Source organism: Ursus arctos, chromosome X, assembly GCF_023065955.2.
Source record: "Ursus arctos isolate Adak ecotype North America chromosome X, UrsArc2.0, whole genome shotgun sequence".
NCBI lineage: Eukaryota > Metazoa > Chordata > Mammalia > Carnivora > Ursidae > Ursus > Ursus arctos.
Genome location: NC_079873.1, coordinates 91145412 through 91160405, shown reverse-complemented (window position 1 = coordinate 91160405; position 14994 = coordinate 91145412). Strand labels below are relative to the sequence as shown.

At 38.9% G+C, this 14994-nt stretch overlaps 1 pseudogene; it reads left to right on the top strand.

Moving 5' to 3' along the window:
• The first annotated feature begins 1816 nt into the window (after positions 1-1816).
• The window catches only part of LOC113241186 (glyceraldehyde-3-phosphate dehydrogenase-like), a 34142-nt pseudogene continuing 20964 nt past the window's right edge, over positions 1817-14994 (top strand).

The following is a 14994-nucleotide window of genomic DNA, read 5'->3' as shown; positions in this document are numbered from 1 at the left end:
TGGTTGCCACAACCAAGTCCTTCAATTAGGCTAGCACCACCAACCCCTCCCCCACCTCTATTGTTCTAGGGCCTTCTGTGCGGTCTCCCTGTCTAGCATCTCTCCCTCTGCGCCAGTCAAGCTTATTTGCTATTGCTGTATTTCATCTTCCCCAGTGTTGTTTTCCTTACTTTCATCTCATCCGAAATCGCCTACAACAGATTCTTCTCAGCCACTGAACCAAATTCAAATTCTTCCCTCTACTCCCTTTTCCTAGACTGCCTTCCCGCTTCCGCCCCCCACCCCCCCCCACCCCATCACTGCTTTTTTCATTCCGCCTTTTGTAATTTCACCATCAGCCTTCCCCCTTACACACAGGTGCCCTGCTTATAGTAGAAATAGGGCAGGTGTGGACCAGAGGATCTCCGCGAGGCGTTTCCGTCCTTTTTTAAACCACCATCTTTAAAAAAGAGGCTGAGGGGAAGGGAAGTGTTGAGGAGAAGGGACAGCGAAGGAGGCATAGCACTGAGACAAACCCTGGCCCGCCTGAGGCCAGCTTCCAGGCTTCCCCTTGCTACCCGGTGATTGTCTCCCCACCCTCTCCAGTGTTGCTATGGCCACTGGGCAAAGACACTGTTTATGAAACGCCAGCTATAACCCATACTTCGAGTGTGCCACTCATTGAGGCCTAATGGCCTTGGAGGCTGGGACTGGAGCCCTCTACCCTACGCAGGAGGAAAGTAAGACTCAGCAAGGAGGTAAAAAGAAAGTGAACCAGGACTCTGTCTCGAAACCTGGTGCCCTTCCCTTTCTGCTCTCTTCTTTTTTTTTTTTAATTTTTTTATTTTAATTTTTTTATTATATTATGTTAGTCACCACACAGTACATCCCTGGTTTCTGATGCAAAGTTTGATGATTCATTAGGTGCGTATAACACCCACTGCACCATGCAATACGTGCCCTCCTTACTACCCATCACCGGTCTATCCCATTCCCCCACCCCCCTCCCCTCTGAAGCCCTCAGTTTGTTTCTCAGAGTCCATAGTCTCTCATGCTTCATTCCCCCTTCTGATTACCCCCCCTTTCTTTGTCCCTTTCTTCCCCTACCGATCTTCCAGCCATTGCACTACTGGGTATTTACCCCAAAGATACAGACGTAGTGAAGAGAAGGGCCATATGCACCCCAATGTTCATAGCAGCATTGTCCACAATAGCTAAATCGTGGAAGGAGCCGAGATGCCCTTCAACAGATGACTGGATTAAGAAGTTGTGGTCCATATATACAATGGAATATTACTCAGCTATCAGAAAGAACGAGTTCTCAACATTTGCTGCAACACGGACGGCACTGGAGGAGATAATGCTAAGTGAAATAAGTCAAGCAGAGAAAGGCAATTATCATATGATTTCTCTGTGCTCTCTTCTTAAAGAAGGTAACATAAAAGTGATCTATATTGATTACATCCCCTCCCCCACCCGAATTCTTCTTCAGAGGAACTGTGTTAAGAAGGGAGGGTCATGAAGGTAGTTGTCTCCCTTTCAGTAGCGCCTATAGAGGTCCTTTCCTGGCTCCGAAATCAGGAAACAAAGGAACCCACAAATTCTTATCCGTAGCCACTTGGCCCCCACAAACACACCTGTGAGTGAAATGAAAATACAATGACTACTTTTTTAAAATAAAAAATGTAAATGAATTTCCATTAAATGTAATTACTATAAATTTTAAATCTAATATGTAATGCGTTGATAGAAAAAGAGATTTAAAAGGGCTAGTGGAGGCTATTGATCATTAATGGCCTGTAGAATATTCTCACCACTTCTTACATAGTAAGTGAGCATGGCTGCTCTCTTCCGTAACAGTTCCTGCTTCCCCGCTATATTTTCAAGTGCGGCATCAGGAGCAGATGGAACCCATCAGTTCCTCACTCGAGATTTTCTTCTGTTGATGCAGCTGAAGGACGCATCGCCTTCTCCAGCAGCCGCATCAAACTACCGAGGCATATTGCATTTAAAAATCAGGCAAAAGCACTAAAGAGATTTCTGTGTACTGCTGCTACGTCCCACTTCCTACAGTGCCTATTGATCAAGCTGGGCTGCTTTCGTGGGTGGGGGTTTGGGTCATCCTAGTGCAGTATCTTATGGTTATCTCTGCAAAACACTTGGCTTGCTTCATTCGGCCTGTGAAGACACTAGTTAAGGAGGGCAACCAGTTTTCTGGCTTTGGTAGCTGGGCAAGGCAGTTTGCAGAGACAGGGAACTCAGGCAGGAGAGAGAAACTCGGGCTGGAGGGCACAAGAATTGCATTTCTTCTGAATGTGTTGAGCTCGAGCCCCATGTGCAAATCCCAGGGCGGAGGTCTGGGGCTATGATACAGCTCTAGGAATTGTGAGCTAATTGGCAGGAATTTAAGCACCAGACATAGTGAAGTCATCCAGAAGATCAAGTCATCCAGAAGATACGACATTTAGAATATAGTTTATATTGGCCTAGGGAAATGGAACTCAAGGTTGCAAGGAGCAGTCAGAGATAGAAAACATTCTATAGAATTACAGAGCAAGAGTATTTCAAAAAGTAATGAAAAAGTCATCGATCACGTCACATGCCACAAAAGGATAGTTGGGAAGAGGAATGAAATACTGTGATCTGAGTAGTCTATGTCTAGCCCGTTTCTCCCACCTCCCTTAGCAAGGAAAGAAACTGATAGAACTTTTCTTGGTGACCTCATGGTGTATTCAAAGGATCGCTGCTTTCTCTAATAAGAGCTTATAAACTACCCTTTCTTAGCCCCTTCTAAACTCATGCACAACTCTGAACATATATCCACTGGTCTGTAAAGAATCCATTTTCTTCTCCTTATTAGCAATTGGAAAGATAGCCCCCATTCAAATCTTTTGGTATATTTTCCCATTCTTGATAATCAACAATCTTATCTATAAAATCTCTCAGAACCCTGGTGTGGGATACCTCTGGACCATGAGCTGTACGTTTATTTAGAAGAAAGAAGTGTCCTTCAAAAACTTGCCCCACATTTCTTGGATTTCTCTTCCCCCTACCTAATATTCCTTCTACCATTTTTATAAAAAGATTATTCCCTTCCACCAAAGGACATAAGCAAAATAGTTTGACTTTTAAAAAACCAAATGCCTTCAAGGTAAGCCAGTTAATTTGTCAGTAGAATAATGCCAGTGGGTTGCAAAATTCTAAAGGTAAAGATATATTCAAGTTCATTCCTACCAGCCTGCAGAGAATTATTGATACTCATGTCCTATTAGCAAGAGCAGGGACACATGCCTAGTTCCACTCAAATTACATTGAAACTTTACTGCATCATTTCTTCAGACAGCAGATTTTTATCATCATGCTTAATGCAATTAAATCTTTAAGCATTCTCATAAATTATAAAATGAGTGACATTGCCTATGCTGGTTTAGCCAGAACAAGAACGATGAGACATTTAAGAATAGCACTGAAGTTAGATGCCTTAGTCTTAGAATAAAATCTACAAGACCAGATTGCACCTTTACCTACAAAGCCTAAAGAAGCAGCAATCCTATTTTAAGGCAACATTGCAGATGAACACAAAACTCACAGATGTGAGTGAGAAGAGAAGCCAGTATCTTTCTTGCCAGTTCCTTCTGGCTCTTACCAGAAGACTTCTAGTTGCCACTTCTGAGAACTCACTCCTTATTTCATACCCCTCTGCATGTATCACAAAAACTCTCTCTCCTCATGCCAGAATTTTCTTCCATTTCAAGGGTCTAAAGTCATATTTCTAGTTTCTACTGTTGTTAACTTTGGCTAGCTAAAATTCCCCAAATCCTTCTCCCCCCAACCCCTCTGCTAGACCAATATCTACTCATCCCCTCCTCCTCCCTCCCTCTCTCCTCCTCCCTTACATACGGTTGTCGGAAAATCACCACAAAGCGATCCAGCTGGATGAATCATCCTTTAGACACACAACTCTTCGCAGAGACACAGATCTTTTGAAAGCTGATGGGGACATCTGTCTCCACAGCAATTCAGGAGTTAATCCTCAACCAAAAACACCTTGTGAAGTAATTCAGAAGTACAGGGTTTTTCTTTTTTTTTTTCTTCCAAAAACTGTAGGGGAAATGTGGAACACAGTATCTACATATCGCTAAATCGGAAACTCCAGAGATCCCTCTGTTCTCCAAGCAGATGGAGACCCCACTCTATCAAAGGTTTTGTCTGTTGGCTCTTTTAATGAGGCTGGTGCTCCCGACTCTTAAGAGTAAAAAAAGAAAGGTAAGAATTTTGCTGATTCTCAGCTTTCTGGTATTTCTGCTGCTCTGGGCCTGTTTTTAGGGGCTCATATGTTGTTTAGTTTTATGTAGTTAGTCTCAAATGTAATCATATTTGTAGTCTCTGAACTTTCGTGTTCCACTCTCAGATGACTAACTCTTTGAAAGTCATTTTCAGGATCTTGAATGATAAAATGCTTAACTCTCATGATAGCACCAAATCCCAGAAAAAATCTAAACTAGTTGAAAAGAGTTGTACTTCGTTACAGATTCTGTGGAAGATGAATAAAAGAGGCTTTCAGTTATGCTCAGTAGGGAATTTAAATAGTGTCTTAAAATTAATCACAGAAGATTGTTTAAAGGCTTCAGATTTTTAAAAGTCAAATAAGAACTAAACATTGCACAAGTAATAAAGGAGTCACGATTTTAATTCTAACTTTGAATATTTTCAGGAAAGAAGGTCCCAGACCAACCATTATATAAAAACACTCACCATGACTAATATTTCTGGTCATTAAAGATCAGAACTATTTTATATAAAAATGTTTAAAAACTACTTCTGGTTTTGACCCTGGATCATTTTGTATTATAATAAAACCAACTTGCATCTGTACAGCGTTTGTGAAGGGCTTTCTGTTTTTCTCATTTTCCATTTCCATAGATGCTTGTGGATGAGTACAGATGCGGAACGAAAGCAGAAAGGTTATGAGACTTTGCTTAAGGTCACACAACAATTTCATAATATGGCAAGTTAAAAAGTCATCCCGTTTGATTACTCACAGCTCTTTCTCTCCCGCTCCCCCTTCAAAAGAGGAATATGCCTCTTGGCCCCTTCTTTCTCTGCACCCTCAAAGGAGGGTCCCGCCTTGCCACAGAGGTCTTTAGGCTTTAGCAGTGGAGGGTCAGAAACAAAGGAAGATACAAACCATGAGAAACTCTTAACTCTAGGAAACAAACTGAGGGGTGTGGGGGGGTGGGGTAAATGGATGATGGGCATTAAGAAGGGCACTTGAGGTAATGAGCACTGGGTGTGATCCGCAACTGATGAATTACTGAACTCTACACCTGAAACTAACGATCTAGTATATGTTGGCTAATTGGAGTTAAATTAAGAAAGAAAGAAAGAAAGAAAGAAAGAAAGAAAGAAAGAAAGAAAGAAAGAGAAAGAAAGGAAGAAAGAAAGAAGAAAGAAAGAAAGAAGAAAAGAAAAAAGAAAAGAAAGAGAAAAAAGAAAGAAAGAAAGAGTAAAGGAAGCTAAAAGGAAAACTGTAACTGGTATTTTGAGCTGAGGGCTGAAGCTAATTTACACAGAGCGGGAGAGTTGAGAGGAAATAGATATAAGAAGAGCGAGAATATCAGACAAGTGTATAGGACAGGTAGAAACAAAGAGAATTTTAAGATCCATTTCTGGAGACTGTGTGTCCCCTTAACAAGATTCAGGAGATATGAGTAAAGAGGTGAATTAAAAGTTGCTCTTGGTTGAATGGGCTGTGGTTCCGTGCGCCCTTAACATTGCTCCAAAGCTATACCATGTGTTTGCATGTCTCCAAATGCTTTTCAGTAATACATCTTTGGCCTTTGCAATATTTTTTCCCATTTTATCATAGTAACTCTATATCATGGAAGAAATCCCCAAAGAATTTCCGTATAAATGCAGGAAATCCTTACTATTCTTTGCTGCCACACGATAATGACATTTTGTATTAGAGGTGACGGAGTCGTTAGAAGTTCAACGCCAGGGGATGAGAACTAGATTGGGAAGAGGGAACGATTAAACTCATACTAGATGTGTTATCACATCTGAATAACCCAACAACCCCTGTCAGATACAAGTAGTAAATTGATTTATGAAGCACTATCATTGGTCACTAGCACTAATCGATTAAGTAATACACTCATTTATGTATGCATTCTACTAAATTTTTAGTAACTATTCAGATAAACTACATATGATACTTGCACTTAAGATTTCCGAGTTGAAAGAGAAGAAGGGAAGAGAGAGACACACAGATAATTGAAATAATGCAATCGAATGTACTTTACAGCAGAACATATACTATATGCTATAGGAATTCAAGGCATAGGGAACTGAGTGAGTAAAATAAAGGAAGGCCTCACCAATGATGTATGAGCTGGGTCTTCAAAATCAAGTAGGTAAGAAAATGATGGAGAGAGTATACTCTATAGACTCATGGCTCTGCACAGCTATGGTGGCATGGTGTGTTCTTAAAAAAATTGCATATGACTGGAGAGTGTCTGTGTTATGGAGAAGGGTCGTAAAGCAAGGATGGTGTTAATAATTTGCAAGATACAAAGTTGGAAAGGTGGGTTGAAACCAGATCGAGAAGAGTTGCAAAATTTTACGAGTATATGCATACGCACGTTTTCTCTATAAAAGGATTCATAGCTTTCACAGATTGTCAAAGACCTTGTGACCACCCAAAAAGTTTGTGGGTCACTGCTAAAGGAAAAGAAGAACATAGATATTCCTTTTTAACGTACGTATTTGTAAATTCCTTGTATCAATGAATACACCACCAATGTCTTTTTAGATTCCATATTCTTCCAATCTATAGTTTTACTCCTGTCTGGAATATACATATATAAATACATACACATATCTGTGTCATGGTTTGTCCAATCTGTTAATGTTGAACATTAGTATTCCCATTTTTCTGTAAATACGATAAACATCCTTAGAGCTAAATTCTTTGCAAGCATGTGTAGCAATCTATTTATAATAAACTCCTGGAACTTTCATTGTTTGATCACATACTATATGCCTTTTTAAGGTCTTTGGTAAATACTGCCAAACTTCTCCCCAAAAAGATGGTGCTGATTTGAACTATGACTCTCGGTTCTCTGTATACACTGCTCTGTAGTAAAAAAAGGAAATTATACTTTTTTCACATTTTAATGTCCACTTGTGTTGTCATCATTTGGATCCTTTGCCCTTTTTAGATTGAGGTGCTTGTCTATTACTTAAGGAATTGTAGAAGCTTACTTACGCCTCTACTAACAATGTGAATTATTGGTCATTCATGTTTGTGAATATTCACTCTAGTTTGTCTTTCAGTTTGTTTTTGCAGTGTTTGACTTACAGAAGTTGTAAGATTTCATTTTATGAATTTTATGAATTATGATCATTTTATGAATTTTATGAATTATGACTGTAATACTTAGAAAGTCCAGACCCATCCCATGATAATTTAAATATCTACCTATAATTTCTTCTAGAATTTAAAAGAAACTTTTGTCCTGTGGAATTAGAGTGGCATGATTTTCCAGGTATCCCCACTGAGCTTCTTGAAACATCCAAACTGGACTCACCAGTTTCGAATATCTCTTTATCTCTCAGATTTTTCTCTTACCACTTTTCCTTGCGAACCACATCAGCATTCTCTCTAATCTTTGGACAAGGACCTTAATGTTTGCTATTATCTGGACAGTGAGCATGGCTCACTCTTTTGCTTAGGTCATATCTCCACTTAAGTGTGACCCACTCATGAAGCCTTTCCCTGAACACTCCATCTGAAATAAAATACCAGTCCAGCCCATCACACTTCTCCTTAGTCTGCTTTATTTTTCTTTATCTAACTTAATTCTACCTGAAATGATATATTTATATATATACTTGTTTATTGTTTTGTTTAGCATTATATGTTTCACATGGACGGATATTTTGTCTTCTTTTTAAGATTTTACTTATTTATTTAGAGAGAGAGAGCACATAAGCACACACCTGGGGGAGAGGCGGAGGGAGAGGGAGAGAGAGAATCTCAGGCAGATTCCATGCTGAGTGCAGAGCCCGACTTGGGCTAGATTTCATAACCCTGAGATCATGACCTGAGCCTAAATCAAAGGTCAGATGCTCAACCGACTGAGCCACCTAGGCACCCAGATAGTTTGTCTTCTTATTTAATTTCTGTATCCCCAGGACCTACAGAGCGATGGGTGAATAAGAAGAGCTCAATAAATACTTGCTAAATAAAGAAATTAATATCAAATATTCGTAACTTTGTACCTTTGTGAAATGTCTAGTATGTTCCTCTGATTTTTCTACATATTTCAACACCAATTCCAAAATATGTAGCTTTATAATGTATATTAAAAGCTATACAATCTTTCTTATTCTTTCTAAATATGTCCATCTCTAATCTACTGCATATATTCTTCCAAATGTATTTCATTTATCCTATTTCCAAAAAAATGATATTTTAATTGGATTTCCATTAAGTCATGAATTTATATGTGGAAAATTGATGACTAATATTTCTAACCATGAATAATTTTATATCTCTCCATTTAGTTGATTCTTCCTTTGTGTCCCTCAGGAAAGTGTTAGTGTTCTTTGTGTAAGTTTCACACATTTCACTTTTTTTTAACAATAATATTTTTTTATTATATTATGTTAGTCACCATACAGTACATCCTTAGTTTTTGATGTCAAGTTCCATGATGCATTACTTGCGTATAACACCCAGTGCACCATGCAATACGTGCCCTCCTTAATACCCATCACCGGTCTATCCCATTCCCGCACATTTCACTTTTGTTTTATTTCTACAGATTAGATTGTCTTGTTATCATAAAGGGAATCTTTCATTGTCTTTATTTCCTACCTGGTTATAAATTAAGTATAAAAATTTCAACATATATCTGTTATATTATATTTATTGCATAATTCAAAGTTTATAAATCTATCAATGACTAGAACTTATGAAAAATATACCATACTAATGTAGTTCTGTCAGTTTATCCTTTCATTTCTAATAAATTGTTCTGCTTGCTTTTAGTTGTTTTGTTCTGTTAATTGGTTATAAAAGGTTAGTGGCTAGTACCAAGAGACTTTACCTTTTATAATTGGAAAGTCAATATTACTGTATTTTTGGTTTGTAACACCTTTTTTGGTTTCCTATATGGTTTAAAATACAAATGCATAAAACAATAATTATAAATCCATGCTAATGGGCAAATGATGTAACAGGATATAATTTATGACAACATAAAGGGGAAGCAGAGATGTTTAGAAACAGAGTTAATGTATGACACTGAAGCTAAATTCACATCAATTCAATGTAGATTGTTTTAAGTTTAGATGTTAACTGTAATTCACTTGGTAACCAAAAACTAAATAACTAAAAAATATACGAAAGGGGCTCCTGGGTAGCTCAGTCAGTTAAGTGGCTGGCTCTTGATTTCACCTCAGCTCATGATCTCAGCGTCGTGGGATAGAGCCCTGTGTTGGGCTCTGTGCTCAGTGGGGAGTCTGCTTGAGGATTCTTTCTTTCTCTCCCACTCCCTCTGCCCCTCCCCACACTCATGTGCTTGCTTTCTTGCTCTCTCTTTAAGATAAATGAATTATATATATATATATATATATATATATAGAGAGAGAGAGAGAGAGAGAGAGAGAAAGGGAAGGAAATGGGAGGGGATCAGAATGGCACACTAGAGAAAACAAAACAAGAAAAAAGGCATTACTGGAGGAACCAAGATCCAAATCTATATAAGACATATTGAAGACAAATAGCAAAATGACAGAAGTAGGTTCTTCATTGTCAGTAATCACTTTAAATATAAATGAAATAAAGTCATCAATTAAAAAACAGTGGTTGGCAGATTGGATACAAAAAAGTGATCCTTTCATTTATTTTGCTTTTCAGCTCTAGAATTTCTTTTTGGTTCCTGTTTATAATTTCTGTCTTGATTAATATCATTTATTTGTTCTTACATTGTTCTCCTGGTTTCCCTTAGCTCTATGCCCATGATTTCTTTTAATATTTCAGCATACTTACGACAGCTGACGTAAAAGTCTTTGTCTAATAAGTCCAATGTTTTCTTGGAGCAATTTCTATTAATTTCCTCTTCTTCTGTGAATGTGCCATACTTTCTTGTTTCTTGGCATGCTGCATAATTTTCGTGTTGGAAACTGGGCGCTCTGAATATTACAGTGTGGCAATTCTGGATGTCAAATTCTCCTTCCTCTCTGTGGTTTGTCATTGTTGCTAGTTTTTGTTTTTGTTGTTTATTTAGTGCATTTCCAGAATTAATTGTATAAAGCATGTATTTTTTTTCTTGAGTGTGGCCTCCGAAGTCTCAGCTAATGACTGGAGAGAGATGTCCCTAAATGTCTAAAACCAAGAAGTCTCCACCCCTCAGCTTAGGAGATCTTTGCGTGTATTGATGCACGCCTTTAGCCTCAGCCACGCAGGTGACAACTCTACCTTAGCTTTTACTTCCTGCTTGTGCCGTGCCTCAAGATTAGCGTGAGAGCTCAGAGCGTGCAGAGATCTTTCCTGAGCATGTGCAGCCTGGACATGCACACCGTCCTGCACATGTGTGTGGATTTCTAGATTTCCAGGAATAAGTGGGAGATTTTTAAAGCCTCTTATGTTTATCTTTACCTTTTTTGGGGGGGGGGGTGAGCTTGTCGTTTGTCTCAACTACAATCACAGCCTGAGGCAGCTGTGATTTTAAATGATTTTTACTTCTTGTTTTAAACAAATAGCCCCAGGGTAAAGGTTATTGGCACTGGACAGTTTATGTATCCAATCACATAAAGATAAGCCTAGCACGGGGGAGAGGGGGTTTCAAGGAAACTGTCCCGTCAAATAATGACAATTCACTACAAATGGGGCTTTGAAAAAGCTTAAACTTGACTCTGACCACTCCAGGAACTGCTAGGCTGCTGATTTTCACCGTGATTGTGGACCATTTTTCTTTTTTGAAGAGTTTATTTATTTGTTTGTTTGTTTGTTTGTTTGTTTGTTTGTTTGAGAGAGAGAGCGTGTACATGCACAAGTGGGGTAGGGACAGTGGGAGAGAGCAAATCTCCAGCTGACTCTGAGCTCAGTGCGGAGCCCGACACAGGGCCCAGTCCCCTGACCCTGAGATGGTGACCTGAGCTGAAACCAAGAGCTCGACACTCAACCAACTGAGCCACCCAGGCGCCCGTGGGCCGTTTTTCTTGATTCAGCACTCTCATGGTTGGTGCAAGCCTGTGGTTAATTTCCAGAGTTCAGAAAAAGGTTGTTTTGACAACTTTTGCCAGTGTTCTCATTACTTTTACGAAGGAGTGGATATCGAGCCGTCTTTATTCTACCTTTCCAATGTCACTCCCCTTAATTTACATTTAAAGACAGCCATGGCTGCATCTTAAAAATTTTGATATGTTGACATTTATTTCTCATTTAGCTCAAAATATTTTTAATTTATAGCTCTTTTTACCCTTTGTTTAAAATTGTATTTCTTAACTCTAAATGTATAAGTATTTCCTAGTTTTCTATTTGATTTTTAATAGACCCAGCTCAACAGCACCATGATCAGAGAATATACTTTTTATAATTTCAAAATTCCGTTGTTTCTTTGAGAGTACAACTATCATCTGATGTTCCTCTGGAGGCAATATGTCTTTATTTTCTTCTGGATGCATTTAATATTTGCTATTTCTCTACTGTTTTCATCAGTTTTACAACACCTATATTTAGTTTCATTTGTATTTATCTTGCTTTGTGTTCATAGGGCTCCTTGAACATAAAATGTTGGCTGAACCCTCAAAATCATGCTGAGAAAAAGATTACAGACACAAAGGAGTATATAGTGTATTATATGGTTCTATTTACATGAAACTTGAGGAAATACATATCCCCTCTATGGAGATAGACTGAAGATCAGTGGTTATTTGAGGCCAAAGATGGAGATTGACTGGAAAGGTGAACAAGGGTATCTTTGGGATGATGAAAATGTTCTTTGTTTTAAATGTAGTGGTGGGGAGATACCTGGCTGGCTCAGTCGGTTAAGCATCTGCCTTCAGCTCGGGTCATGATCCCAGGGTCCTGGGATCAAGTCCTGCATTAGGCTCCCTGCTCAGCGGCTAGCCTAGTTCTCCCTCTCCCTCTGCCTGCCGCTCCCCTTACTTGTACACTCTCTCTCTCTCTCTCTCTCTCTGTCGAATAAATAAATACAATCTTTTTAAAAAGTAGGAGAAGGGGAAGAAGAAAGGGGGGGTAAACAGAAGGGGGAATGAACCATGAGAGACCATGGACTCTGGGAAACAAACTGAGGGCTTCAGAGGGGAGGGGGTGGGGGATTGGGATAGGCCGGTGATGGGTAGTAAGGAGGACATGTATTGCATGGTGCACTGGGTGTTATACGCAAGTAATGGATCATGGAACTTTACATCGAAAACTAAGGATGTACTGTATGGTGACTAACATAATATAATAAAAAAATAAATAAATAAAAATAAACAAATAAATAAATAATAAATTAAAAAATAAATGTTGTGGAGGTCCCATAAAATGTTGTTTTAAGCCACTAAGTTTGGGGGTAGTTTACTACTTTGTAGTAGGTAACTTTTATAGAAACTGGTATGTAGAAGCATAGTGATGTTGTAACAAAGCACTAAAAGAGGTTGCACCGTCTATGGGACCAGGAAGCAGGCAGAGGCTAAGAAAGCAGTGGGGAGTCTGTTCGCAAAGTTTTGAGAAATGTGAAAGAGCTAGTGAAAACTGGAAAGGCAACGAAGAACTGTTATTTGAATCTGGGAAAAAGAGAATCCACATTGTATAATAGCAAAACAATTAGCAAAATGTTACCTCAGTAATCTTGGAGAGTGGAAAATATACATAAGTGAACTTACAGCTTGGGCTAAAGACGAGTCTCAGCAGAAAGTTGAGCGAGACAGTTGGCTTCTCCGAGCTCTGTGTGACAAAGTACGGGAAAGAAAAGATGAATTTGGCGATTAGTTCCAACAGTTTTTTGGTGGAGTCTTTTAGGGTTTTCTATATGTAATATCATGTCATCTGCAAATTGAGACAATTTTCCTTCTTCCTTTTTGGTTTGAATGATCTCTCTCTCTCTCTCTCTCTCTCTCTCTCTCCCTTTCTCTCTCTCTCTTTTGTCTCATTGCTCTGGCTTGTACTTCTAATACTATGTTGAGTAAAAGGGCCAAGAAAGAGCACCCTTGTTTTTTCTTGATCTTAGAAGAAACATTTTCACCATTGAATATGATATTAGTTATGGGCTTGTCATGTATGACCTTTCCTATGCTGAGGTACATTCCCTCTATACCCAGTTTGTTGAATTTTTTGTTAACATGAATGGATGTTGGATTTTGTCAAACACTTGTTTCTGCATCTATTGAGATGATCATAGGGTTTTTATCCTTCATTTTTTTAATGTGGTGTTTCTCATTGATTGATTAGCATATGTTAAACCACCTTTGCATCCCTGGAATAAATCTTACTTTATTTGTGGTGTATGATCCTTTTAATGTACTGTTCAATTGGGTTTGCTAATATTTTGTTGAGGACTTTTGCGTCTGTGTTTTTTCAGGGATATTGGGCTGTAATTTTCTTTTCTCGTAGTGTCCCTTTCTGGCTTTAGCACCAAGTTATTGTTGGGCTTGTAAACTGAGTTTGGGAGTATTTCTTCCTCTTTGATTTTTGGAAGAATTTAAGAGGAATTGCCACTAATTCTTCTTTAAGTGTTTGCTAGAATTCACCAGTGAAGCTATCTGGTCCCAGGCTTTTCTTTGTCAGGAATTTTGGATTATTGATTCAATTCCTTTACTAGGAACTGATCTGTTCTAATTTTTTATTTCTTCATGATTCAATCTTAGTCAGATATGATGAAGGATAGATAGTTGGAAGAAAGGCAGGGACAAGGGGACCTCCGCCCTAAGAGGAAACCACGTGTAAAGGGATTTTACACCACCTTGGAAGGATCCCTTCACCCTTTCCCACGTGATACGTAGATGACAAAAACCTGATTTGGTGACAGGTAGAGGGAGGGTTAATCAAATTAAAACAGCCCACCAACAAGCCCATAAAAACCCCTGGACTTAGAAACTCCGGTGGCAACCCTCTTGGGTCCCCTCCCTCTTCAGGAGCTTTGTTCAATAAACTTTGCTTTGCTGCCCACTGCTCTTCGTCTGGTCTACCTCTTCATTCTCTGAAGCAGCGTGACCAAGAACCCTGGGCACCAAAGGAAAAGGAAATCCTGTAACAGATACATGTTTCTGGAAATTTATCCATTTCTTCTAGAGTGTCCGGTTTGTTGACATATAATAGTTCATACTTGTCTCATGATCCTTTGTATTTGTGTGATATTAATTTTAATATTTCCTCTTTTGTTTATAATTTTATTTATCTGAGTCTTTCTTTCTTGGTAAGAGTAGCTAAGGATTTGCCTATTTTGTTTACCTTTGGACCTCCCTTTTTTTAAATGGAAGTGCCTATTGTAGGTACGCTAGCCTTATCTTACCTTTGGATGTATCTGAGGAAGGAGAATAACATGATTTTTTAGCTAGCGGGTCTTAGGATCAAGAAGAGCTGCACCTCAGGAAATATATTAGATGAACTACATGCAATGAGCCTAATCGAAATCTCGAACAGACTTAGATAATGAGATTAAGACTTTGAGCCTGAGCCAAACGTCATAATGAGATTTGAATTTGGGGAGAAAGGATAAACTACCTTATACAAGGTGGGAATGTAAATCATTGTGCCTAGAAGAGAACTGGGGTAGAGTGAACACCATTGCCGACATACATGACCACTCCTGCTATCGATAGGTGGCGTATTGTCCCCCAGTGCTTTGAATGTGATCTTCCCTTGTGAGTTATTTTGACCAATTGAATATAATAAATATGGCATTGTGTGAATTGCAGAGCCTAAGGCTACAGAGAAGCCCTTGAAAATTTTGCCTTCTATCACTCAAAATGCTGCCCTGAAACTGACATGCTCTT